General features: G+C 42.6%; 1 long non-coding RNA gene across 3 annotated transcripts in view; it reads left to right on the top strand.

Annotated features, from left to right (window-relative positions):
* LOC118909619 (uncharacterized) overlaps positions 1 to 7686 on the top strand; it is a 29343-nt gene extending 21657 nt beyond the window's left edge. For all 3 annotated transcript variants that reach the window (XR_008998296.1, XR_008998295.1, XR_008998297.1), the window contains exon 5: positions 1436 to 7686. This is a non-coding gene — a long non-coding RNA (uncharacterized LOC118909619). The remainder of the gene's footprint in view (positions 1 to 1435) is intronic.
* The last annotated feature ends 5516 nt before the right edge of the window (positions 7687 to 13202 follow it).

The raw sequence follows: 13202 nt of genomic DNA, 5'->3' as shown, positions 1-13202 counted from the left end.
CATGGCAAAATGCTCACCACAATAAGTGTAGTTACCAACTGTCACTATACAAAGATACAATATCGCCCACCATCTATCTCTGCATTCATGCTCAGGGAATGAGTGTTGTGATCAGTTAGCAATGTCTGCCGTGGGCATGGGGCCATCTCTGTAGAGAAGTGTGTAGAGATCACATGCTATGAGAAGAGGATGGGCTAAAATATGTGCTGCTCCATGCAAGCCTACTAAAAAGTTTGGTTAAGAAGTGCATGAAAATTATAGAACACTGTGTTATGGCCCAAACATTGCCTTGAAAATTGTGAGCTGCCACTACCTCCTTCCTAAGGACTCAGAACAGAACCTGATGGTAAAAGCCTTTGGTTGCAACAGAATTCATCCCTTGGTAACTTCAGCATATGAAGACGATGGGGAGGACATTGAGAGAGTTTGTGTAATCAGAGAAACACCATAAGGCTAGACAGGAATTAGGGCTGCTCCAAGGACCTCGGCAACAGAATGGTGGCGCCAGAATACTCAGCTCCAATCCCATTTGGTCTCTGTGGTTTTCTCTCCGTATTTTTAATCAACTCCTGATTTTAGAGAGGTTTCAGATTTCCCAAAAAGGTGCAAGAATATTAGAAAGTGTTCCTATACCCAGTTTCCCTATTGTTAACACTACTATGGTGCATTTGTCACAAGGACACTTTCTTCTAACTAAACTCCGTAGTATATTCAGATTTCCTTGGTTTTTACCCAATGTCCTTTTTCTGTCCCCAGATGCCATCCAGGGAACTGCATTACATTTAGGCACCTCTAGACTGTGAGTTTTTTAGACTTACATTCTTTTTGATGACTTTGACAGTTTTGAGGCATACTGGACAGGTGGTGTTTTGTAAAATGTCCTTCACATTTTGTCTCTTAAATTTTGGCCCAGTTCCAGTTCTTCTTTCTTGGATCAAGTGGCCATAGCCAGGGGCAAGGCAGCGGCAGACTGTGCCAGGGTGGCAGGACAGGAGGGTAGAGAGATGGCTTGAGTCCAGGGCAGACTTTTGTGAATCCCAGAGACTTCAGTTTGTGCTTAATACCATGGTGATTTAATCAGAGCCATGTCCCTGCAAAATTAGATGACCTGTGTTAGAACTCCCAGCAGGATGATTAGATGCACCCAATACCCAAAATAGTAGAATAAAAAGCAGCACAGACCTATGGCCAAGGTTATGCAATTATAGAGAAAAAACCTGAGTGATTCTGATCAGAACCAAATATGTGGCTGCTACACACTTTATTCTCTGTGCTCAAGCTTAAAATAAGCCAGTAAGCCTGAAAGCCTTCTCCATTGCCAGTCATTTTGATTACAGTATCAACGCACATAACGATTTTGCCCTCAAATGGTAGGTTTTTACCAATTATAAAATACAATTAATTTGTTTTTTCTTTTGTTTCTTTCCCACACCAGTGCCCTAAAGATTATGGGACAATTGATGTGCAAGACCCTTGGTTAAAGACAACTGCTGAGGAAAATTCAGAAACGTGATGCATCTCTAAATAAGTCATTAGCACAGCCAAAAACTGTAGTGCTCACTGAACTGAGATGAATTCATTGAATTCATTGACTTGTGCCTTTATTTAGAAAACAATGAGTTTATCCAGGAAAGCAATTAAACTCTGGCCTATCAAAAGAAACCTGTTGCTCTTTGTATAAACTGAACTATTATTGTTTACATAGGATGTAAAGGTTAAGGCAGCTTAGATAATTGCCTTTTCTGTGGCTACATTATGTTTTCAAATAGAAATAATCTCATGATATAGATCAATGCTGAATGAGATAAAATGATGATTTCCAGGATCCTGACCATTTTTCTAATCTCTGCTCATTATCTAATATCATGCAGAGTAGGAGGGATGAAAGGCAAATGTTTAAAGCCACCATTTTTGTGGCTGGCTTCTTTCGCTTAGCATAATGTTTTCAAGGTTGATCCATGTTGTAACATGTTTTAATACCCCATTACTTTTTACTGCCAAGTAATATTTCATAGTATTTATATATCACATTTTATTTATCCATTCATCCATTTTGGACATTTATTTGTTTCCTTTTATTTATTTATTTTTGACCATATAGTAGGTTTTGACCAAATAGTAGGCTGCTAGGAACATTTGTGTACGTATTTTTGAGTGAACATATATTTTTATTTCCCTTGCATATATTCCTAAGAGTTGAATTGCTAGGTCATAGGTCAGACCTTTAAAATAATATAATGTGGCAACTCTGGGAATCAGATTATTGCCTCTCTCCTGCATTTGTCATTGTTGTGTTGTTGTTTGTTTACTGGCTTATCTGAATTAATTCTGTAAAGTCTGTATTTTTTCTCATAGGTAGCCAAAAAGTCCGCCCCATTTAGCTTAGTGGTATGCTAATTATTAGACAGAGGTTCCTTAAGTGCATAGAACCAGTATGTCTCCTAATCTTTGCAAGGGGCTCTGTGTGTGTATTGGGGGCATATTCTCAACACTCAGACAATAGTTTACAAATTTGTGTTAGTCTTTACTTCCTGCTTGCACAGGTCCTCCAGGTCAGTCAGAGCTGAAAGCTTAAGGCCTTCTCAGGTCTTTCCTGAGCATGACACAAGTCTGGGAAGGCCCAGAGTCCTATTCAAATGTGCAGCTTTCTAAATTCCCCAGAATACTTCAGAAATTTTCAAAGCCTCCTGTGTACAACTCATTCCTCAGCTTTTCCTTTTAAGTTTTTTTGGTTGGCCTATTGTTTGCCTGAAGTCTTATCTACTGTCTCAGGCAGCCATGATGTTAAACAACTGTCTCTGATAGTTTCTGACAAATGTCCTTTAAAGAAAACACTGTTTGTACTTAGGGAGGTCTGAGTCATGTCAAATAAAGACAGCCTTCTTAGCAGGGTCTTCCAGGGACCCACCAGACTGGTCAAATAATGAAAGTTCTCTGGAAATGGAGCTTTGAAGGAGTTCCAACCCTGCTCTGACCTCTCTTGTGGCTGCCAGGCTGCTGGTTTTCATTGTGATTATGGGCTGTTGGTTTTCAAGAGTTCGGCTGATCTGAGAGTGGGGCTAGAGCAAGTTAAAATGCCAGAAAGCTGTTTGTAACAAGATTTCACCATTTTTCTTGAGTAAGTGCACCTTGGATTGCTGCAAGCCTTTGGTTAATTTATATATTTCTGAAAAAATTGATTTTGATAATTTTTGCCAGTATTTTTATGGAGAGGGGTTTCAGAGATCCTTAGTTCATCATTTTTGCTGACATCCCCCACAATGAATTTTGATGATATGGCACCACAAAGTCTCAGAACTTCATCTTAGAATCCTAGGTTTCTCATCATGGGTTAAATTTCAGTATTCTATCTTGCAATCTTTTTGTTTACATAGATTACATAAATAATGGTAAAAACCTACCACCAAAACAATGGAGAAACAAAAAAACTGTGTTTCTCAATTTTTGGTTTAGATACCTAGGTCACTCTAATCATAGGACAAAATCATCACATGTCAGAGAAACAGGTGGCTAATGGCTAATTAGAATAAGCGAGGGGTTCCTCTTGATCCTCTATAGAACAAAGGGTATGAGTAACAGGGCAAAGAAGAAATGCAGTGGTTCCCTTTATGTCCCCAGAAAAAGAAGACTCTTACATTCAGCTTGCCTTTGGCTTCCTCCTAGATCTCCTTCTGATATGGACACCAGCTTGTCATATGATCTCAGCTAGGGTGACATATCCTGCCCTATCCTGGCCTCCTTTAAGTTCTGCACTATTCCCTAGTAGACATTAGCACACGGCTCAACTCACATCCAGCTTACACCTCTATCCCTTGCCTCTTGGCCTACTAGGGTCCCATTGTCTGAGAAATCAGCCTTGCTGGGAGTCTCTTGCTTTCCTGTTTAGAAACAGCTCGTGGAGAAGTTTTAGTAGCCAGCCAAAGCCAGACATATCTCCCAAATGTTGCTCCCAAATGCTGCCTCTGTATGACTTGGTGGAAAAATCATTCAGTTCAGGCAAGGTGAGTGCAGTGGGGAGATGTCCCCTCAAGAAGGGTTGGAGCGAGAGCAGGGCAAGTGTGGGCAGCAGCCTGCTGACTGGCCCAGGCTGTGACCCTGATTTGCAATGTCTCTTTCAGAAGCTTTCAAATCACATTCGGCTCTGGCTGTTGTTGACTTGATGAGCAGTGTCAGAAGTGCCAAGAGCTCTTCTGCATGGCCTCATCGGGGGCCCATGCCCCTTGGGAGCCAATGTTTGCAGCCTCTAGGCATTTCTTGGCCTGCTTTGCTCCTCCAGACCACCCCACCTGCCTTCCCAGCTGCCCTCACTCTCCTAGAGGCCCAGGTGTTCCCCTTTGGTGCGCTGGACCCAGCAACCAGACACAGGCCGGGGGTGTTTTCTGGGCAGCTAGATCCTGTCCAACCAGTGGTCTCAACCTGGCTTCATACTGGAATCCTCTGGGGGACTTTTGAAAATACCAGTTCTGAATCCTACTCTGAGCCACTTAAATCAGAGGGTCTGGAAGGGGCTTGTGATTTTCAGACAAGAAAACTGAGGCCATGAGCAGGTAAATGACTTTCCAACTTTGCATGGCTAGTGAATGGCAGAGAGGGACTGGACTCCAGGCACTCTGACGCTCAGCCCAGTGTCCTGTGCACTGGTACTGATATTGCTGTTGTCTCTGCTGTTATTTCTGTGTCCAGGTTTTCCAACTTAGATTTCTTGGACTGTTAAGACTTTTATTCCTAGACGTGGAAAGGTTTTGTTTTTTTTTAATTGAAATTGGACCATATTTATTTTTGTCCTCCTTTTAACCTCCACTCACCCTAGATTTTCTTATCCAAGTGACAAATGGTCTGGACTTTTTTTTTTTTTTTTTGAGAGGGCATCTCTCATATTTATTGATCAAATGGTTGTTAACAACAATAAAATTCTGTATAGGGGACTCAATACACAATCATTAATCAACCCCAAGCCTAATTCTCAACAGTCTCCAATCTTCTGAAGCGTAATGAACAGGTTCTTACATGGTGAACAAGTTCTTATATAGTGAATAAGTTCTTACATGGTGAACAGTGCAAGGACAGTCATATCACAGAAACTTCGGTTTTGATCACGCATCATGAACTATAAACAATCAGGTCAAATATGATTATTCATTTGATTTTTATACTTGATTTATATGTGAATCCCACATTTCTCCCTTATTATTATTATTATTATTTTAAATAAAATGCTGAAGTGGTAGGTAGATGCAAGATAAAGGTAGAAAACATAATTTAGTGCTGTAAGAGGGCAAATGTAGATGATCAGGTCTGTGCCTATAGACTAAGTATTAATCCAAGCTAGACAAGGGCAACAAGACATCCACGGATGCAGAAGATTCCTTTCAAAACAGGGGGGATGAGGTTCTAAGCCTCACCTCTGTTGATCCCCAGTTTCTCACCTGATGGCCCCCCTGCGACTGTGCCTGTCTTAGGTTGTTCCTCCCTTGAGGAATCTTACCTGTATCTGGCTAACCAGTCATCTTCCAGGGCCATACAGGGAAATGTAAAGTTGGTGAGAGAGAAGCAATATTCTTTGAAAAGGTTAGCTTTTTACCTCTTTGCAGATTTATGCCCTGTGGCTTCTATGCCCAGCATTTGTCTTGAGGTATCTTTACCACTTGGAAGAATTATGATACTTGGTAATTTTCTATATGAGGCACGAATTCTACTAAAGGGTTGTAATTAGGAAGGAAGAAGAGAAGCTATAGAAGTAGCAGACGGAAGAAAACATGGGAAGATTGATTATTTCTTCGACATATCTTCTTGTAGAGTAACATAAGCATGTATAGGTTTTAAACTACTAATTAAATTGCGTGCACACATTAACATAATAGGAATACAGCTACATAACAAAATCAGACCTACAATTACCAGCCATATCCAGTGAAACCAAGAAAACCAGTTAGGCACCCTAGGCATTTGTGAAAACTTATCAATGATATGATGGATATTGTCTAACTGAATTTGAATAGTTTGAGAAAAATCAGACAAATTATAACAACACATTCCTGGGAACTGTTCACATCCCATATGTTCTTTTAACAGTAGATACTCTATAGTCGCAAGATTTTGGAGCTCTGCAACTTGCACTTCTCCTAATTCTTGGTTGAGTTCCGACAGTATAGATCCAGTCAAATTTATTGTTTTACTGTAGGCACAGGCCAGCTTAGATATCTCCTTCTTCATTCCAATGGCAAGTCCAGGAACTGGTGGGATGAATGCAGCTACAACTGCAGCAGCGCCAGGATCTTTGTTGAAGTTTTTTGATGACCACCTTCTGGAATGACTCTTCTAGAGGATGTTGATGTTGGAAGTTCTTCTTCATATCGTATCTTAATTCATTTTCTGGGTAGCCAAATTAGGCTTTGATCCTCTGTATAAACACAAACAAACCCTTTGCCCACACTTTGATCGTGGAAAGGATTTTTTTACTTTTCAGTATTTTAAAAAGCTTAACAGAAATTATGTCTTAGTCTGTGACTGTATACATGGTCTCTTAGTAAATGTAAATTGTTTGGAAGGCAGAAAGGTTTTAAAACCCAAGAGCTCACAGGAAGAACATTAATACAGGGGTCACTGGTCAACATTTTATAAAAAAGGTCCCTGACTGGGACACCTGTGGCACTGTTTAAATCCTAGCTCTCTTACCCTCCAAGGTTCTGGCCAGTGGGTCTGGCATTGCCAGAAACATCCACAGATGGGATGCAGTGCACTCTCCAGGGAAAGCCTCAGCCCCTGCTGAGATGCAGAGGTCCCAGTGAACCGCCAGGGGAATGTGGTGGGGCCTCAGATGTCCTGTCCCAGGGTGGGGGCCTCCAGGCCTTCCGGGTGGACCTGACTGCCGTGCTCATCAGCGAGGAGAAGTGGAGGAGGGCTGGGTCAAGAGCACGGGCGCCTGGGTGGTGCGGGGGTGGGTGGCCTCTAATGCAGTGAGCCCTCCCGCAGGTAGCTGGGGCTGGCAGTGTCAGGTGCTTACCAGGGTTCTTTCTGTTTCCTAGAGGACGGGTGGGAAGGAATAAAGAGGAAACAGAAGTGTTTCCTTCCATACTCCCTGTGGTAGGTTGAATAATGGCCCCCCAAAATGTCCATGTTGTAACCCCTAGAATCTGTTAATTACCTCAGATTATCCTGGGAGGCCCAGTGGAATCACAACAGTCCTTTTAAGAGTCTAGAGGGTCAGAGTCAGAAAGGAGATGTGACCATGGAAGCAGAGGTCAGAGTGATGGTCATGTGCCAAGGGATGCAGGCAACCTCTCCAAACTGGAAAAGGCAAGAGCTGGATTTTCTCCTAGAGATTCTAGAAAGAAACATCCCTGCCAATACTTGGACTTTAGTGCACTGAGACTGATCTGGGACTTCTGAGAATATTAGAAGAATTCCTGGTAATAGTCATTATGCCTTTTATAGCTAAGTGGGTTTTTTTCCCATATTAAAAAAATGAATACTTGAATATAGTCCATGCTTGAAAGTTAGAAAAGGGTATTTAATGCAAAGAGATTCTCTCCTCTCCTGTCTTCCAGCCACGATGTTCTTCTCCTCCCTAAAAAAGAGCAGCAGTTAACCAGTTTCTTGTGGATACTTCCAGAGGAATGTCATGCATACACAAGCCTATACATACATAAGTGTACACTTTGTGCAAATAGTATATCATGCACAGTATTGTGCACTTTTTCTTTCCATTTTGTGTTATCATGGAGCTAATTCTGTATCAGAATGTACTGAGCTGACCCTCATTTTTAATGGCAGCATTGAATTCCTTCGTATGTCTGTGTCATCATTTACCAACCAGTCATGTAGTGGCAGACATTTGGGTTGTTTCTACTCTCTTTCTGTTTCAAACAATGCTGCAGTGACTATCCTAGTAATACTGCATTTTGTGTATGTGTAGAGTATTGACAGGACTAAATCTTAGAAGTGGGATGGCTTTCCCAGAGTGCATGTGCATTTTCTCTTTTTTGGCCAGGTAATGCCAAGGTGCCTGCCTTGGAGATCTTACCAAATCATGCTGCTAGCAGCAAGGTCTGAAAGAGTCTGTTCCCCAGCCCCTGGTGACACTGCATCATCTGACTCAATCTTCCCTAACAATTTGACAGAGGAAAAATTTGAGACCTTGATCAACTCTGAAAATGAGTCTGGAGAAGAACTGGATCTCTGCGTGAGTCACCAGTTTCCAAGCTCAGAAAGCGTCCTGTCCTGACTCCTGCACGCCGACCTAGGCTGTGGGGCTTCTGAACTGAGATGCACCCCATCTTCCCCCATTGGCCCTCAGCTCCCCTAGAGGGGCAGGTGCAAGAATCTGACTTCTCCAGGTTTTTCTTGAACAGCATCCATTATGGCTGGGTAAAACTAGGGCCTTGTAGCTGAGAAAGCAAAGTTGGGCCCTGGGGACAGGACAGCAGCAGCGAGCTCTGTGTGTTTCTGCCCACCCTGGGAGGTAGAAGGACAAAGGCACATGGCATTTTCAGGACTCATTAAAGTCACCCCTTCTGCTGCTCTGCACTTGACGCTTATCAAGCTCGCCTCGTTACCTGAATAACAGCTTTACCCAAGGGGAAGTCACACAAAGCTACTCCAACAAACACACGCTGGGTTGTCTTGACGGAAGCCTTTCCTCCCTGACTTGTCTCCGCCCTGCTTCCCGCCAGCAGGTTTACTTCACAAGCAGTGTGATTAGCCCACACTCACCCTTTGGTTAAAAGACATTAATTCTAGGCCTTCTCTCTTACCAAAGACTTCTTATGTACCAAACAGTTTTCCAAATGTATCCATGATGCTGAAATCAGAGCACAGCTGGGGGGTCTCTGGGTGGTATTGAGATATTAGGCCTGGTGGGGAGGAGAAATTGAGTCTTGGGTCTTATCAGATATTCAATCTCTGAAGAATTTAAAGTGATTCTCAATATGGATGGGGACAAAATTATATACATCAGGCTACGCTCTTTGTACACGGTATTTTTGTCATCTTGCTTTCCTTCTATGTTTTGCTTTCTCAGCTTACATTATTATGACGTGCCTCAGAGGAATGTCTGGCCCAATGGTCAACAACTGGAATAGGAAACTTATGAAGAGAAGGTTTGAATTCCCTGTCCAAAACAGAGCCTCTCCTAAGGCTTCCTTCATGGGTTACCTACTAGGATTTTCCTCCGAACACAGCTCAAAATGGTGGGCAAGGTGCTCAGTGCACCTACCTCTTGGGCACCTTGAAAACATGGTTTCCGGGAGGAGGTACCCTCTCCCAAAACAGATCCTGTCATTAAGAGATGGCATCTGAGATGTCAGTTAAAGAATGCAGCTGGCACGGTTGGTGGGAGGTGCATGTAACTTCCCAGCTGAAACTGACCAAGAGAAGGAAGAGAGAAGGTGATCTGGTAGAATAGCTACCAGTTGCCTTTCTTCCTTTCTCCAGGGAAAGATCCCATCTGCAGGTTGGCTTGTGTGGGGCCGCTGACTGGCTAGACAACGAAGGGGCAGCAGATTGCATGTGACTTTAAAAGTCATCTTTAAAGGAATGACCTCAATCTCCTTTTAATGCCTCTATTAAAAACGAGCAGGTCCTATTGTTCACTTTCTACCTGACAACCACAGAATTGTTAGCAGTCTGAGTTATCAGAGGAAACATCTCTGCTCCAAAAATTTGCTCCACATGAACAACAAAATTAATTTTCAAGAGACCTTTGTGCTCATGACATCCTAAAGCCACTGCTCACTGCGCAGATGGGGGAAGAGGCAAAGCACATTAAAATACATTGATGCCATCTGATGGGCAGTGTCAGCCCAAAGCCTTTCTTAGCTCTGCATCGAAACCACCTGAGGACACTGTGAGGCAACACACAAAGTACAAAGGGCTAACAATGAACACAGTCTCCCCACCTCGGTTTCCAAGTGTGCAAATCAAAACAACACCAAGATTCTCCTTTTTGCCTCCTAATTGTTTTTGCTGCCAAACTACTGAAGCTCTTAAAAATGATTTCCAATATTGGTAGGTGTAAGGATAATTAGCATCCCTATTACTACCAGTGGATACCATGGTGTTTATTATGAGCTAGAGCTTTTTAAAAAATGTTTTTACAAATAACAGCTCCTTTAATTCTCATCGCAATTCTATGTGGTGGAGAGTATTACTGTTTCCATTGTAAGCTTGAAGAAACTTAGGCAGAAAGAGGTAAAGTGACCTGCCTAAGGGCACACAGGTAAGAAGTGGCTGCCAGTGCCTCCCAAAAGAGCCTTTGGAGCCACCCAGCTTCCCACCACAAAGTCTGAGACTGCAGAGAACCCGTCTGGGAAGGGTCATGACCTCGGGTGCCTCCCATAGCCGGAGAGGTGGAAGGACAACTGGATAGGAGTCCAATGCCACCATCCCCTCCTCTGTGGCCTTGGACACGTTATGCACTTCTTTGACTTCCAGTTTCCTTGCCTGAACTTTGGGAATGATCCTACATACCCCAAGATAATTGAGATCAAAGGTAGTAGTTTGGGCATGTGAAAGGCCTTTGCTAACTCTAGAATTCTAAGCAAGCTGCTAGAACTAAGACTTGGTCCCCTGCTTTTCTGGGACTCTTGTTAATTAAGCAAGTGAATCTGTGTGTTTGAGGAAGATAGATCTCAAAGGGTCCATTTAAGCTGTCAAAATCACAAGGCTAAATAAACTTTGGCAAATTGTCCCTAAAATGCTTTAACATACGCTAAAGCCTTTTGCAAGAGCAGTTCCCATCCGTCTCTAGGAACCCATCCAGTTTTAACAGGCTTTGAGTATATTTTTCAGAGTTTATTATTATCAAGAGGATTCCATTAAAGGCAAGTAACTCTTAAAGCCACACTCTATCAAATGAATTTTCCATTAGATGAGCTGCCTTACATAAATAAAATGACTTCTCCTGAATGGAGAGTCACAGCAAGAACTTTGTTTTTAAGCACCTGTGTTTTTGCCTAAGAAGAGAATATGACTAGCAGCTGGGCCATTTCCAACCATTTTAACAAGGGAAGGTTGCCCATTGCCTGGTGTGATCTCCTCGCCTGGAAGGGATGCCTGGTGATGAGATGCAAGCACATGGTTCAGCCTACAGAATGAACACATGATATAGTTATAATTCAATGCCACCTACAACCAACAAAACGGAGAGGGGACTTAGAATGGGCTACACATTTCTGCTGAGTTATAAAGAGGAACTAGCTGGTCAAAGCTCATGTAAACTGGTGGTTCTTAAACTTTTAGGGCTTCAGAATTTTTGAAATCCTGACATAAACTAAGTAGACTCTCCAAAAGATTGCATGTTCAGTTGTCCACAGAGAAGTTTGCGTACAATATCAGGAGCACCTGGATTAAGAAACGCTGATAGAGAGAAGGGGAGAGAGAGGGAGAGACGGGTGGGGGTGGGGGGAATAGAAAAGAAGTACACTAAAACCTCAACTAATGTGCTATCTTTGTTCAAGCCTTAAATTTAGTCCTGAATTTAAGGCACATGCAGAACTGCCTAGAGAATTTGCAGGATTTGCAGGGCCTGGGGCCAAATGAAATGTCTGGCTGGCCCCTTTCTCAAAAATTATTAAGAATTTTAAGACAGCAGTGGCAGAGCATTAAACCAAGCATGGGGTCCTTCTGCACAGTCACATGAGGAAAAGAGGTACAGCGGACTCTTCCAGTCTTTCTGAAACTATAGCCTTGTAAAATGTAACATTCTGCACTGAGCAATGCTTGGTGAACTTGGTATCACAATATTCTTTTAAACTTCAATATGATCTTCATATTTGTGGTAAGCAAAAAAAAGCCAACAAAGCCAATCTGTTTCCCTGCTTATGCCAATGTTGAACTGTCAGTAAGAGATGAAGCAACACCTCCCCAGGAGGCAGCTATGGGGAATATAGCAGAAAACACATTATTGGCAAAATGCCAGATATACTGGGCAAGTGGCTCTGCCAAGCTAGCTGCACTGGGCTATCTGAGATGCATCACCTTTAAACTCTGATGCTTATGAAATGTGACCCCTTTAACAGTTCTATATTTATCACAGTATCATATACACCTGGTGTAAAAAAACTAATTTTATGAATGACTTATATGAAAAAAACAGCCGTCCTTTAATCTACTACCTTCTACCTTCCATCCTTGTTTCCAGGACTTTCAACTCTTGAGCTGTTCCTTGTGATATTTACTTTCATCTTTCTACAGAAGATGCTTATCTGCAATTTTTAGGTTTATCAGTTTTCATTGTTATCTGTTGATGTCTGGAAGTAGACATTTGTTACTTGTAGAGGCTTGCTATTTTTGAACACTCCTCGTATTCTGGTCATTTCCTGTGTTCCCAGGAAAGAAGCCATAAAAATTGCGTGCTCAGCCTTCCCTACAGCTGGGCGCAGGAATGAAATTTAGACTTCATCAATCAGATGCACCTGCTCAAGTTTTGATTCTGACGCAAGCACATGAGGAAAGAGGCATGCTGGGGAAGGACTCTTCTGGCACCCATATGGGTGTAGGGTCTGGGGATTTGTGTGAGGCTGAGGGGGCAGGGTCCAGTGCTAGGATGTGCTATCTGTGGCGTGGAGCTAGGCACTGGGACAGAGGGACATGCAGTGCAGCCTGCAGTGTGTTGGGCATTGTTCCTGGAGATTCTGGAATGCTACTTGATGTCCTTTGACAAACTCATTTCCAGCTTTAACAAGTCTGGGTGGAGTCTGTTGTTTGCAACTAGGTGCTTTGACTTACGCACTTAGTGGATGAAGCTTTCTGCCCTGCTCTCTCACTCCTATCATGGTTCCATCATCATTTTTGGTTAAATCAGTCTTCTGTGTTTACATTAGGAGGATGATGTAAATGTTTAATGCTGAGCCAATTTGCATATTATGTGTAATTGGATGTTAAAATGGGACCACCTCCACCTTTTTTCTGCTCAATTTAGGCTGAACCTCCAATAACAGATGCTGATGGTTCCCACATTGTAAAGTGAGGCATGAGGCCAAAGAGAAGGACTAGCAGTAGAGAATGCAATAAGTAGATTCTGCCCTTAGCTGACCACCCAGCTCCAGCATATAAAAAGAGGCTGCAGAAGCCCAGGAAGTTGGAGATCAAATGAATATTTTTGGAGAGAGCTGTCAGGGTGCTGCGAATCGTTAACACCAACATTCCCCACTCCCATTAACACATAAGGGAGGGTGGGAGATACTTCTTGCCTGATGTCAGCC

This window comes from Manis pentadactyla, chromosome 1 (genome assembly GCF_030020395.1).
Source record: "Manis pentadactyla isolate mManPen7 chromosome 1, mManPen7.hap1, whole genome shotgun sequence".
Lineage (NCBI taxonomy): Eukaryota > Metazoa > Chordata > Mammalia > Pholidota > Manidae > Manis > Manis pentadactyla.
Note: the sequence above shows the minus strand (reverse complement) of the source record. Positions and strands in the feature narration are given on the sequence as shown.